The sequence below is a fragment of the Molossus molossus genome, unplaced genomic scaffold, assembly GCF_014108415.1.
Source record: "Molossus molossus isolate mMolMol1 unplaced genomic scaffold, mMolMol1.p scaffold_m16_p_2, whole genome shotgun sequence".
Classification (NCBI taxonomy): Eukaryota; Metazoa; Chordata; class Mammalia; order Chiroptera; family Molossidae; genus Molossus; species Molossus molossus.
In genome coordinates, this window is record NW_023425355.1 from 16,548,018 (window position 1) to 16,563,261 (window position 15,244).

The 15,244-nt window shown below is 41.4% G+C and overlaps 1 pseudogene; it reads left to right on the plus strand.

Moving 5' to 3' along the window:
* Positions 1-377: 377 nt before the first annotated feature.
* Positions 378-4,040, plus strand: LOC118636099 (annotated as a pseudogene).
* The last annotated feature ends 11,204 nt before the right edge of the window (positions 4,041-15,244 follow it).

Sequence of the window (15,244 nt, forward strand, 5' to 3'; positions counted from 1 at the left end):
GTGGGTGGAGGGGGAAGAGGGCATAGAGGAAATAAATGTTGATGAAAAAAAAATAAAATGAAATAAATTTAAAAAATAAATGCAAATTGAACTCTCAGCCATGTAGGATGTTTACTGTCAATGTGAGGACATTGATTGGAAAGAACTGGGATCCTGAAACTTGGAATTGGGACTTAGGGAAACACTGATGAAGCCAGAGGCATTGAGTCCCTGCATTCTGATGAGTCTCCTTGGCCAGTGGAAGTGGCCTCTCCACCCCCAGTGGAAGTGATCTTCTCACCCCAGTGACAGTGGACTGTCAGTCCCATTCAACCAGTCTCAGGGAGTAACCCCTCATTGCGTGAGAAAACTCTAAAAACTTGCCCTGAAGAGTTGCCATGAAAGACAATGCTGCCTCCACCTTGGACCCACCTCTACCATCCCTCTTTTCTTCTAGCAAGTTCCATCAGTCACCCAAAGTTGAAGAACAGAGTGTGACCCATGAGGAGGTGCACTACATTCCAAATTTACATAAGTGTCCTAATTTATACAGACGGAAATCCAGAAACGTGTGGGGAAGGACACTACTTCTGTGGGACAACGGTGGAAGGAGTGTAAAGCTGGATCAGGCAGAATGTACTGACATGAGCCCACTCAGCCGAGATATTGCATTTAATGTTGCAGCTCAGGGAGTTAGAAAGGGCTCCACCAGTTTGTACGGTTGGTTGGCTGAAACATGGCCCATAGGTTGCCCACAGTGGGCCCGTTTGTTACTAATGCTAGACTTGCCTTGGTTTAATATAGAAGACGGGATGAAAGGCTTAGGAAGATTGGAATCTTAGAGTGTATTTGTCACTTAAGACCTAATCACCCACCCTGGGATGGTCCAAAAGACACTTGTCACCAAGACTATACGACACAGTAAGGAGAGCCTCGGCATCCTTGAAAAGCTCTGTTATTACTCTTCTGTGTTGGCCAGACTTGATAGTGGGAACTGCGGTCACTGAATTGGAAACTATAAAAGCAATCAGTGTAGCTGGATCCCAGGGCTACAGGGGCTGAGCTGCTGCTGCATTCAACCACCGAAGACCAGATGGAAGTGGTTACCATAATATCATTACCGTAATGACAGCAAGTAAGAGTGCAATCAAAATAATCTGACCCACAGACCCATGGCTTTGGCTGGTTGATCATGGTGTCCCTAGAAGTGAAATAGATATGAAGTCTATTAAATTCTTACTTGATCTGTATAAGTAGAAAGTTTTAGATCAATAAATAAAACTGTAACTTGAATCAAAAACAGAGTTTTGAAGCCTCAGTCACTTCCCAGAATTAAGTCAGTTTATGGACCCAGAATGACTGGAAGGGAAGGACTGTCCTTTGTGATAAAGGACTGCTGCCTAAAACTTACAGCATTAATCTTTCTCCCACCCTTCCCCAAAGGGCCCTGCAGATCTTTATCTTGGTAACTGTGTGTTGAGGACAAAGGAAATAATCAGAGCTTTGAGCGACTCTGGACACTGGCTCTGCACTCACACCAACCCCAGGAGACTGAGACGTCACTGTGGTCCACCAGTCAGAGAAGAAGCTTATGGAGGTCAGGGAATCAATGGAGTTTTACCTCAGGTCTGCCTCCCAGTGGTCCCAGTAGGTGAAAGAACACATCCTGTGGTTATTTCTCCTGTTCCAAAGTGAGTTACTAGGATTGATATACTCAGTAGAAGGCAGAAGCTTGACCTGTGGAGTGAAAACTCCTATGGTGGGAACGGCCCAATGGAAGCCATTAGGTGATGCTGTCAGAAAGGTGTTGCCTTTTTTGTTGTCTCATTTCTGAGAGTGGTGTCAATGTAATAATGGTAATGAGAACATCAACCAGTCTCTGTGTGACATAGTTCAGTGGTGTCTACCTATTTGTCTTTCTCCACCTGAATGCTTTATCTAATGGTACAGATAGGTACAGTGGGATAAATATCATGGTTTGTACTTTTATTATGATGAAGAATAACAACATTGTAAAAATCTAGTTATAAAATGTTATTGTATAAGTGAAAATAGTATACTTAAAAAAATTGAGGAAGATTCTGGAATACAGAACATATGTTTTTAAAGTTCCCTCACTTTGCCTTGGTCTTTCTTCTGAATATGTATTTCTAAGACTTCTGCTTTCTGGTTCACGTGCAAGGAGCTTGTAAGTCACCACTGTGTCCTAACAAGTCAGAAGCTGAACAGACTGAACTTCAATAGCTCTTATTAAATCTGTAGGAGAGGAAATGACACAGGCAAACTGCAGACCTCAAGATTGTAGAGATAGGCAAATGCATGTAGTTACTTTGTTCTGGAGCAGAGACTCACCCCAAGAATCTGCCTCAAGAACCAGCACCAGAGAAGAACCCAAAGTGTAACTGACAAATTTCTAGAGGCTCAGTGTGGACAATTCTGAGAGTAACACTGTCCAAGGGGACCCAGCCATCAGGGACGCCCCACAGTGTTGTGAGCTTGACCAGGCTCCCCCAGGGAATATTGAGGAAAATGCAATTAAAAAAATTTCAGAGCATTCTGTTTTCTTAGCAAGATCTCCCCTCAGGGGAAACCAGTTAACCAGAGCCTGCCATGCTGGGGTATTACCGGAGCCTAACTGACCTAGGGAGAAGGAAACACCCAGCTTTAGTGCGCTCTAGCCATTTTGTTTCATCTAATAGGAGAAAACAAAACTGAGAAAAACTTGTGAATTTCACAGTCCGGAGGCACAAGTGCAGTGAAAGACTGAGTCCGACTCATAGGGTTGAGGAACACTCCCCACTCCCACCCTCCCACCTTAATACCATATTGCTTAAGGCTTATTTAGGTCAGTTCTTTTTACCTGGTATGTCATAGCAGTTCCAACCAGTCTTTAGAAAAGACAAAAACCCTACATTTGAAGATATTAGTTGAAGCCTTTATAGATTCACAACAATACTTCACAAGACAGTCAATTTGGCAAAGGGAACAAACTACATTCACCATCCAGATGTACAGATGCATTAAGTCAGCTGATATCAAGTGGACAAGTTTAGAGGCTCTGTGGGGAAGCGTGAGTTTACAGCCTGCTGTCTTCCCACACATAAATATCTCTACAACTTTATATCCCCAGGTTATGAATATGGCAAGAAGAAACAGTTGGACCTCTACTACAACCTGTAGACCTTCCACTTCTGAACTCCTTACTCAAATAACAAGAGGTTGTGCCTAAAGTCCCTCCAACGGAGAGGCAGCCTAACGTGGTCAACAACAGTAAGTGTGTGGACTGAGGGATTCTCAGGGCTCATGGCGACACTCAGGAAGATGAGTGGCTGTCTGCAGCAACTGACTGCTTAGAATACCTTCTAGACTAAGTGGGGGTGCACATAAGCAGAAACTTTCCTGGGCAACCAGATAGAGCAGACTTAGTGAAAGAACTGTTTCTTGCCATTGACAAATATTACAGTAGTAGGGAACCTCAAATTACTTATACAATGTTCATAATGGAATTACAGAACTCTTAGTGAATGGGAAGACTGAAACACCATTAGAAGCTACTCAGCTCTTTCTAAAGCTTCTGGATTCCCCAAATAGAAAATAATTTAGAAGACTACTGTATTTTATGGCTGTTGTAGCACATCCTTGTGAATTTAAATCATGGAAAGAAAGCGACAACCCAATGGTTGTGAAAAAGATATAAGCAAAATCTATTGTTGACAATAAAAATTTATCTAAAGGCAAAACTGATCTTCTGGTCCTCTTTAAATGGATCATCAAAAAGATGTTTTTAAGATTCCTGGAACTCTACATAAAATTGTTAGTGTTAAGCTCATGGCCATTCAGAAGGGACGAGATCTGAACAGAGACACAGGATATATTTTTTGCCAGAGAATTGATTAAGTGATTATTCTGACCATATACAAAAGACAACCAAGGATGATCTATCGAATTTATTAAAAACTATTGATAAGGATCCAAAAGTGTCTGCCAAAGAGAAGAAAAAATTGCTACATCAGTTCTACAAGTGTCACCCAGACATCTCTATTGAATATTTTGGAAATTGAGTTTCTAATGTCTTATATAACTTATGTATTTTAAGAAATACGTATCCTAAACATCCAATCACATTTGTAATTTTGAATGTTATTCTAAATATAAAACTGTATTTAATAAAACTTTTTCTGTAAAATGAAATCTTTAGCTATCAAGGGACACAGATACGAATTACATCTGACTTCTCAGTAACTATGAAAACAGGAAGAGAGTGGGGTGAAATATTTGAAGTGTTAAGAGAAAAGAAATTCCTAACCTTAAATTTCATACCCCACAAAATTATTCTCCAAAAGTCAAGTTAAAAAAAAAAAAAAAAAACTTTCCTAAAAAAACAAAAATTGAGGAAATGTGTTAGCTTTGCCTTGCAATTGTTACAGAGCAGAAAGAGTTCATCCACCTGTCCCTAGTAGAGTCAAACACTAGACACCAAGAATTGCAGTGGGAAAATATTGGTTATTTTGTTATGAATGGTGTCTTCCAAGAAAACAGAAAGTTAATGCTCAAAAGCCTGAACTCTCAGATGGCATGTAGGTTACAAATTATATAGGGCAACAACACCATGGGTTAGGGAGTTCTAGGTCATGCTGGCAGCTGATTGGTTGGAGGAAAAGTTAGGGTAATGAATAATTTTTTTCAGGACTTGAGGACAGTTCTGAAGTCTTTTCCTGAATCCCTCTGTCTGGTCTCGTAGGAAAGTAGCCAAGGGTTTGTTCAAACCTAAGACTCAGGAACTGAAACATAACTTAGGTCAAGACATTATCTTTAGATTGCCAGAGATCCTGACCATTAGTCAGGCCCTGGCTACTGTTGTCTGCTACCTTGGGGGTTGCTGCTTATCAGGGAGAAAGTCTAGATCTCTGAGTGGTAGATGTAAATAGATATAATTTCTAGAGTTAGAATTTAAAGGTAAATTTAATCAAATCATAAGGACCCTCAGTTTCACAAACAATGTAAAAAAAAAGTTATTTAAAGAGAAGAAAATTAATATAGGTCACAGACTGATACTACACAGAGCAAAAAGGGCATCAAAGAGGAAAAAGAGTGATGGTAAAATGAAAACTTTTATTTTTCTTCTTATTAATTAATCTAACAGATATCACTGTTTAAAAATTAATACTAGCAATGCATTTTAATATATTTAGATTTCTATTAATTATGTTTACCTTTGTATTTAAATGAGTTGAATGACTGAAATAATACAAGGGATGGAAGAGAAGAAATAGAATTATTTTATTATAAGGCACTCACACTACTCATGAAGTAGCCTAATGCTATTTGAAAATAAACTTAGATTAGCTGTAAATGTATAGTGCAAACTTTAGAGCAACCACAAAAATGTAAAAAAAAAAAAAAAAAAAAAAAGTATAACTAATGTGCTACAGAAGGAGAAAAAATAAAATAACATAAAATGCTCATTTAAAACCCTAAGATACAGAAAAATAGTGGAAGTCCAAATTATCATAAAGCAACAGGGGCAAGAAATAAAAAACTGTAATGAATATGGTAGATATTAATACAACTCTATCAATAATTACTTTGAACTGCAATAGTTTAAATGTTCTAGTTAAAATACAGAGATTGGGTGAAGCAAAAAACAAGGCCCAATAATATGTTGTTTACAAGAAACAAACTTTAAATATAAAGACATATATATTTAAAAGTTAATTGATGGAGAAAAGTAGACCATGCTGACACTAATTGAAAGAAAATCAGAGTATCTATATTAATTTCAGGCAGAGTAGACTTCAAAGCGAGGAAAGTTATTAGGGATAAAGAAGAACATTAGATAATAATAAATGGATCAATTTTCTAAGGAGATAAGGCAATATTCAGTTTTCTTTGAATTCTCATAAGAGTTTATTTGAGCCAAACTGAGAACACGTGCCAGAAAGCAAGATATCAAATGCACCACAAAACAGTTTTTAATATGCACTTAATTACAGTGTATCAAACTATGTGAAGCAAAAGCTGATAGAACTGCAAGGAGAACTACATAAATATACTATTGTAGTTGGAGATTTCATACCTATCAGAAATGCATAGATACAGCAAGCAGATAATCAATAAGAACATAGTTGAACTCAACAATGTCATCAATCAGTTGGATATAATTGACATTTATGGACTACTTTATTCAACAACAACAGTATACACATTCTTCCCAGCTCACCCAAAGCATACTCAGAGATAAACCACATTCTGGGCCATAAAGCACAAATTAACAAATTAAAAAAATAGAAACCATATCATATCTTCTCAAAGACCACAGTAGAATTAAATTAGAAATCAATAATAGAAAGATAAATGAAAAATTCTTAAATATGTATAAATTAAATATTACATTTTTGAAATAACACAGGAGTCAAAGAAGAAATGTCAAGATAAATAAGAAAATATTTTAGTCAATGAAGCCAAAAATCTGTTTGTTTGTTTTTTTCTGTAAAGATGAATAAGCTCTATCAGACTCTAACAGAAGACAGAGATGAGAGAGAGAGAGAGAAAGAGAGAGAGAGAGAGAGAGAGAGAGAACATTACATATCCTATGGTCATTAAAAGGATAATAATGAAATGCTATAAACAATTCTATGCCCATAAATTTGATAACCTATTTGAAATGGATCAATATCTTAAAAGACACAATTTTCCAAAACTCACAAAAGAAGAAACAATCTGAACAGGTCTGTATCTATTAAAGAGATTGAGAGATTGAATGAATAATAAATAACATTCCCAAACAGAAAGCACCAGGCCCAGATGGGTACACTGGTGAATCCATGCAAAAGTTCAAGAAAGATATTATATCAATTTTCTACAATATTCTTCAGAGGAAAGAAACAGAAGGAATACTTCTAACTCATACCATAAGAGCAGCATTGCCCTCATACCAAAACTAGGCAAAGATATTATAACTAAAGAAAACTACAGATCAATATATCTCATTAAAGTAGAAGCAAAAGTCCTCAACAAAATTTTAGAAAATTAAATGCAACAATGTATAAAAAGAATTATGCACTATAGACAAGTAGTACTTGGCTCATGAAAAGCAAGGCTGTTTCAACAAACATCAATTAATGTAATTCATTATATTAGCAGGCTCAAAAAAGATAAACACTGTATTCCACAGATTAAAGGCTCAGTCCTGAAAGACCACTCACACTTTCAATACACAAATATTTCAGATGCCAGCATCACGCTCAAGCTCTTACTAGTGTTTCTGACTGACTGGCTACAGATTGGGGGTTCCAGTGAGCCTCTCCAACTCAGAATGCCAATCATAAATCCAGATTTTTACCTGTACTTCTGACCAAGTACCTATAAATCAGGTCTTTTTTGCAAATTATTCTGTGTGATATACAAGCACTCCATTTAAGTGCGCAGCTGCAATACTACTGTTCTCAATGGACAGAACGGTGAGCAGTGTAACTAGATCATGTTACCTGAAAGGAGAAATGGACAGATGAACAATTACATACTGATTCATGGGCTGTGGACAACAGGTTGGCTGGATGGTCAGCACCATGGAATAAAAATATATTGGAAAATTGTTGACAAGGAGATCTGGGTAAGAGGTATGTAGACAGACTTCTCTGAATGGGTGAATAACTGAAAGACGAGTGTTCCATGTGAACGCTCACCAAAGGGAGTCCATGTCAAGTGACAAGTCATCTTACCACATAAGATAACCTGTTTTGAAATCCAGTCAACTTTTTTTCCCGTCCACCTATGTCATTGCCTAATGGGCTCATGAACAAAGTGGCCACAGGGGCATTTATGTAGGTTACGTATGGACTCTGCAACATGGACTTGCACTACCCAACCCAACCTGCCAAGAGCCACTGCTGACAGCCGAATCTGGGAGCAGTACAGACCAACGCTAAATCCTCCACATGACACCATTACCCAGGGTGATCAGCTAGCTACCTAGTGGCAATTTGATTATATTGGAATGCTTCCATCATGGAAGGATCAATATTTTGTTCGTTCTGGAATAGACACTTACTCTGGATACAAGTTTGTTTTACTGACACGCAGTGCTTTTTCCAAAACTACTGTCCTCAGTCTTACAAAATGTTTTATTCTCTGACATGGTGTTCCATGCCACATTGCCTCTGATCAGGAACCTTATTTTTCAACAAATACAGTGTAGAAATAAGAACATGTTCATGGAATTTACTGACCTACCATGTTCTGCATCAATCTGAAGCAACTGGTTTGATTAGATGTTAAATGACCCTTTGAAGACTCAACTACGATGCCTGCTAGGTGGCAATACCTTGTAGGGTTGGGGCACATTTCTCCAGGGGACTGTATGTAGTCTGAATCAGTCTTCAGTATGATTTACTATTTATCCCACAGCCATGATTCAAGCTAGGAATCAAGGAGTGGAAATGGATGTTGTACCAGTCACTATTACCCATATTTATGAAATAGCAAAAATTGTTGCTTTCTATTCCTTCAAACTGATGCTCTCCTGGCCTGGAGGTCTTAGTTTCAATGGAGAAATCACTCTACCAGGAGACACAACAGATTCCATTGAACTAGAACCTAAGACTGCTATCTGGCCACTTTGGGCTCCTCCAGCCTCTGAATCAACAAGCAAAGTGAGTTACTTTGGTGACTGTGCTGATTAATCCTGAATACCAGGCGGAAAGTGCACTACTACCCCACAATTGACATATAATAGAGTATGTGTGGACTACAGAGGGACCTTTAGGGTGTCTTATTATTACCACGTCCTGTGATTAAAGTCAATAGAAATCTGCAATAACCCAATTTAGACAGGACTAATGACTCAGACTCTTCAGGAATAAAGTTTTGGGTCATCTCTCCAGGTAAAGAGAACCATCTGAAGTGCTTATCAAGAGCAAAGGGAATACATACTGGGTGGTAGGAGAAGGTAGTCTTAAGTACCAGCTACAATCATGTGACCAGTTACACAAATAAGGACCGTAATTGTCGTGAGTACAATAAGTCCTCAATTAACATTGTCAACAGCTTCTGCAACTTTAAGCAAAATGACAGTGTTTACCATAGGCTAATTAATACAAGCAAAAGTTAGGTTCCCACAACAGTATCTCATCAATGGTATAATGAAACTACTTTGAACAAAATGTCATTTTATGACCTGAGTAGTTCTTCCTAATATGTTAGGAATATATACATATATAGCAAACTTCTTTATTTTATTCCCTTTTTCAGTCCCCTATCACAGAACATAAAAAGTATTGAGATTTTTAAAAAAATTATCTTTATTATTGAAAGTATTATAGATGTCTCCCTTTTTCCCCCATTGACTTCCTCCTCCCCGTTCTCACACCCCACCCTGCCTTCACCATACTATTGTATGTGTTTATTGTTATGCATATATGCATGTAAGTTCTTTGGTTTATCTCTTCCTGTCCCCTCTCCCCTCTTGCCACTGAGGTTTGTCATTCTGTTCCCTACTTCCATGTCTCTGAATCGATTTTGTTCATTAGATTCCACATACATGTGAAATCATGTTGACTTTACATCATAATGTTCTACTTAAAGGATATCAGGATATTGAACAGAAGAGTGAATGTCATGAAAGAAATTTACATCATCTTCTGGGAAAAAAGATTAGCATGTTTTGATTGCACTCAGGATAACTTTATCACATTAGGCAGATGTACCATCTTGTTATTGTCTTATTTGGGAATTAAGCATGGTTTTAGATGTGCTTAGGTGCTAAGCTGAACACAAGCCTACTTGTGAAGAGTTATTTTATGTGTCCACTTGGCTATGTAATGGAGCCCAGATATTTGGCCAAACACTAATTTGACTATTGCTGTGGAAGTGTTTTTTGGTTGAGGTTAATATTTAAGTCAGTTGATTTTGAATAAAGCAGATTATCCTTCATAATACTGATGGGAATCATCTAATCATTGAACAATGTCAAAAATAAGAACCTGACATTCTCCAAAGAAGTAAGAAATCTGCCATTAAATTATCTGTGGACTGGAGTTGTGAAATTAACTACTCCCTGCCTCTACACTCTGCTGGCCTCCTCTGCGTACTTTTAACTAGCCAGAATCCACAATTTGTTAGCCAAGTATTTTGAAAACTCTCTCTCTCTCTCTCTCTCCCTCCCTCTCCCTCTCTCTCTCTCTCTCTCTCTCTCTCTCTCTCTCTGTGTGTCTGTCTCTCTGTCCTTCCCTATCTAAATTTGCACTCAGAATTTAATTTTATTTCTCCAAAAGTTGTTTCTCTGTCTGATTCATGTAGATAACCACAAAATCTTCTTGCTTTTTCTGAGCCTTTGAATCCACAGCCCGCTTACTCTGGATTCCAGAAACAGACGCATTTTTCCAGAGAAGTTCACACACTGTTGGGGGCCAGCTACAGGAGGCCTTTCCTGGTGGGCCCCAGCCTCTGTACCCAGGTTCTCGCTCTCCCTCTGTATATATATAAAGTTATTATATATAACTGTCAAAGAGATGTTTAAAATATAAATAATATATTATATTTATATTTTATATACTATAGTTACATTTATATATATTATCATATTAATTATATTAATTTCCAGGGAAAGCTGATCAATACAAAAAGTCACTCTCATGAAATGTAAGTTTTTTTGGGGAAGATGGAGGAAGATTAGCAATACAAATGGGGGTCACTATACAGAAGGGGTCTTTCCTCTAGGTTACCCAAGTTCCTCTTCATTAAAGTGGTTCTGAGTTGGAACTTGCTTCAAAACTGGGAATTTATTATGTAGACTGGAATCTCTTCTCATGGATCAAGTTAGACTTTGCTCACTTGACCTAGAGCCCTTCTGCTTGTACAGACACGGTGAGCATCTAGTGGACTTCACATTCATGACACTTCCAGAAACAGCATGATCAAATCTCCCGTGCCATCTTCAACGTTCTGGTCTTCTAGAAGCACATTTTTGGACACAGGAGAAAGGAGGGACTGGGCTATTAGATTTCAGAAGTGAGAACGGGTGGTTCAGAGTCAGCATTCAACACGTTTTGCATTAGTCTCAGAAACTCTCGGTTCTCCTTCAGTCAGTTTGCTGAGCCCCCACCCCAACCACCGCCCTCACCGGCTTCCACAGCCCAGAGCTCAGCACCAGAGAGCTAGGGAAGCCCCTGTGCCAGGACCCTGGGCACGCGTCCCCTTCAGCCAACCCACAGGGAGAATGGGGGGCTGGGTAACCCCTCTCTCACTTGCCATGACAGCTTCCCCTCGTTACCCTGTTCCTGGAGCCACTCCCAGTGTGGCAGCCTTGTCACGTTCCAAGTCTAAGCCACAGAGAGTTCTGCCTCCCACCTGCCCAAGATTCGTTTGTCTACTTCACCATCTAGAGAATCTTCAAATTTTATAAACACAATGTAATTCAATTGTAATGTCAATTCTTAGAACAATCTTATTGAAGGACTCCCAATCAGAATTGAATAACATGTTCACAGTTTAGTGAGAAACAAAAGTAAGTAAACAAACAAATAAATAAACAAATAAATAAATAAAATTATATTTCCTGTAGTAAGTGTTGATGGAAAAGATAAGTCAGACAGGTATTTTTAAGTGGAAAACCAAGAGCTCACTCAGAAATATTCAAAATCTTCTAAACATTAATTGCACTCATCATTTGATCAATCCAAAAACACACTTTGTTCCTGCCTTTCATGCAGTTTATAACAAGACTGAATAGCTCAAATTCTTATTTGCAAAGCTGTAAAGCATTTAAGCCATGTCTATAATTATAAATGGATTTGAGCATTGCCAGTAAAGTTAATGAAACTATTTTTTTTTATTTTTAATTTTGTTACAAACAATTTTTATGGAAAAAAAAAATACCAGTTGAAGAAGAAGTATTCTGGTAACTAAGTCAAAATGCATTAAATTTTGGCGCTCTTCATTAATACAGATCTTCACCTTGTTGTTTTTAAACAAACAGTAACTGAATAAGCTGTGCAATGAGATCTGCTGTCTAGCAAGATGGGCTCACTTTCAACCTGCTTATAAGTCACTTTTGATTATTTTAAATGCAAATTCCTGGGCCCTTCTAGAGGTGGGACTCAGAACTCCACATTTTTAACCAGCCTTCAAATTGATTTTCTTGTACTCTGAAGTTTGTGTATCTTCCTAAAATAATGTTGGGTGGCGGGACGATACTTTGTGTGTCCTCCTGGTCAATGCATCCTTTCATGAATTCCCAAATTGATTTAATTCACAGATTCTCACAGTCCCTGCCTTCTCCCCGAGCAATCCTAGAGATAATGGAAATATCGATTTGCCCAGTCAAACCATCTTGCTGGCAGCCCAGCACAAGGTTGTCTGAAAAGAATATGCGTAATGAAGAGAAATAACCAAGACAACTCCCATTATTCAATACATGTGCGACTGTATAGGTTAGGTTTTTTTCCATACTCATCTTATTTTTAAAACTCTAGAAAGTGTTATAGATACTGCTCTCATTTATCTATTTTTAATTTACCCGGGTAAATCTTTATTAAATGATACATTCATTTGTGGTTATTTTTTTCATAAAATAATGCTTCTCCCCGACTGCCAGAATGACACATAATTAAAATATTATTTAATTGGTTATGATATATTTACCTTTCTGAAAATGCTTGGGTGTGTTCAACATTTTAGTAGTATCAACAAAATAATGCAACAGAACAAATAAGCAGTACATACTTAGTACTATTGCCCTTTGACTCACTTTATCTTTTTTTAAAATTTATCTTATTGTTGAAAATATTACAGATGTCCCCCCATTTTTACCCCATTGACCCCCTCCATCCCATAATTCTTCTTCTTCTTCTTCTTCTTCTTCTTCTTCTTCTTCTTCTTCTTCGTCTTCGTCTTCGTCTTCGTCTTCGTCTTCGTCTTCGTCTTCGTCTTCGTCTTCATCTTCTTCTAGAAGACCCAGTACACTCATTTATCACTTGAAAAAACTAAGGTTCAGCCCTGGCCGGTTTGGCTCAGTGGTTGGAGCGTCGGCTTGCGGTACAGAGAGACCCGGGTTCGGTTCCCGCTAAGGGCACGTACCTCGGTTGCAGTTTGTCCCCGGCCCTGGTTGGTCGAGCGGGTGGCAGCCACTCGATGTGTCCCTTCACATCGATGTTTCTCCCTCTCTCTCTTCCTCTCTCTCCCTCCCGCTCTGTCTGAACAAAAAATGGAGAAATGTCCTCGGGTGAGGATAAAAAAAAAGAAAAATTATTAAGAGAAAAAACTAAGGTTCATAGGTGTTAAATAATCAATTTCGGGTCACACAACTGTTTCTGTGCATCTAGGTTAACACACCGTTGAAATGTGGGAGCCACCCTCAGGAGAGCCCACCGTTTGGTAACTGTCCTGTATCCACTCCCCCCTTGCTTTCTCCCACCTTCCTGTAATCTTCCCTGTGTTTTCTCCTTCATTTAAAATATGTAAAAGGAGCTGCAGACTGTCATTGTGAGAAGCACTTTTTTCAGTCTGCTGAGATCTTGCTTCCAGGCGTATCGTCTGTTTGGCTCAAATACGTTTTTATAAAATTCTCTGGGGTTGAATGTCCTTATGTTGAAGTAGACGTGTCCTGAGAAGTGGGGTACGCCCCAGAGTGGGGGACAGGCAGAGTGGTCAAAGGTGGGGACTGAAGGTGTGGGAGGTGGAGGTGTCTGGGAGCAAAACACATCCCTTTGTTTTGTACCAACCCCTAATCCACTTCATTTTTGTCCCATTAAATTTAGATCTCAGTGTAGATGATACGGGTTCCTACTGATCTTGGTCAGAAACAGGAACCGAAGACCCAGGTTCTTCCGCATAGAAGCGATGCCTAGTCAGCTCTGTGGTCTTCACCCAGTGTGTCCCCCCCGTGGTCAGCTCTAAGGATCCTCACTGACAGTCATCCCACTGACTGGCGGGACGGCCCCCTCGTCCTGAAGACTCCACCCCCTGGTCTTGCTGTCCCTCCTCAATCAGCAGAGAAAGCTTTCGGTCCAATGGGGATCAACGCTGGTCTGTCTCACACCCCCCTCCCCCAACCTTGCCCCACCCCCATGGTCCCCCACCCGGATGGCTCTTTCACCCCCAAGCTCCTCCCATCCCTGTGGCCCCCCCCAACCCCAGGGTCCCCCATCACCATGGCTCCAACAAACCCATGGGCCCCCACTCCCGTGATACCCTACCCCTATGATCCCAGCCCCCAGGGCCCCCCACCTCTGTTCCCCACCCCTAGGGCCCCCATCCCCGTGGCTCTCCCACCCCCATGGTCCTCCATCCCTGTGATCCCCTACACCCATGGCCCCTACCCCCATGGTCCCCCACCCCGATGGCTCCTTCAGCCTCAAGCTCTCCTACGCCCGTGGCCCCTCCAACTCCGTGGTCCCCCACCCTCTGGCTCCCCCACCCCCAGGGTCCCCCATCACCGTGGCTCCCCTAACCCCATTGGCCCCCCACTCCCATGATAGCCTACCCCTATGGCCCCAAGGGCCCCCCACTCCCAAGGCCCCCACTCCCATCATCCCCCCTCTTATGGCCCTGCCCTCAGGGCCCCTCACTCCTGTTCCTCCACCCCCAGGGCCCCTCATCCATATAACCCCCACCCCCGGGCTCCTCTATCCCCGTGGCTCCCCCTCCCCAAGAGACCCCACCCCCAGGACCCCACCCCCAGGGTGCCCCACTCCCAGAGCCCCCTATACCCATGACCCCCACCCCCAGGGCCTCCCACGCCCAGGGATCCCACCCCTAGGTCCCGCCCAGATGGCTCCTTCACCCCCAAGCTCCCCCATGCCCATGATCCCTCCACCCCTGTGGCCCACCCACCCCCAGGGCCCCCCACCGGTATTCCCCCACCCCCAGGGCACCCCATCCCCATGACCCCTACCCCCATGGTTCCCACCCCTAGGGCACCCCGTCCTCGTGGCTCTCCACCCCCCATGGCTCCCCTACCCCCAGGGCCCCCACCCCCAGGTTCCCCACCCCCAATGCCCCCCACCTCCATATCCCCCACCCCCAGGGCCCCCTCAGGTCCCTCCACCCCCAGGGTCTCCACTCCTGTGTTCCCCACCCCCAGGGCCCCCACCTCCAGGGCTCCCCCACCTCAGGGCCCCAACTCCCAGGGCCACCCACCTCCAGGGTCCCGTGCTCCCCCACCCCCAGAACTCCTTCACCCCCATAGTCCCCACCCCCAGGTTCCTCACCACTAATGCCCCCCCCACCCCATAGCCCCCATCCCCAGGGCTCCCACCCTCAGGGCCCC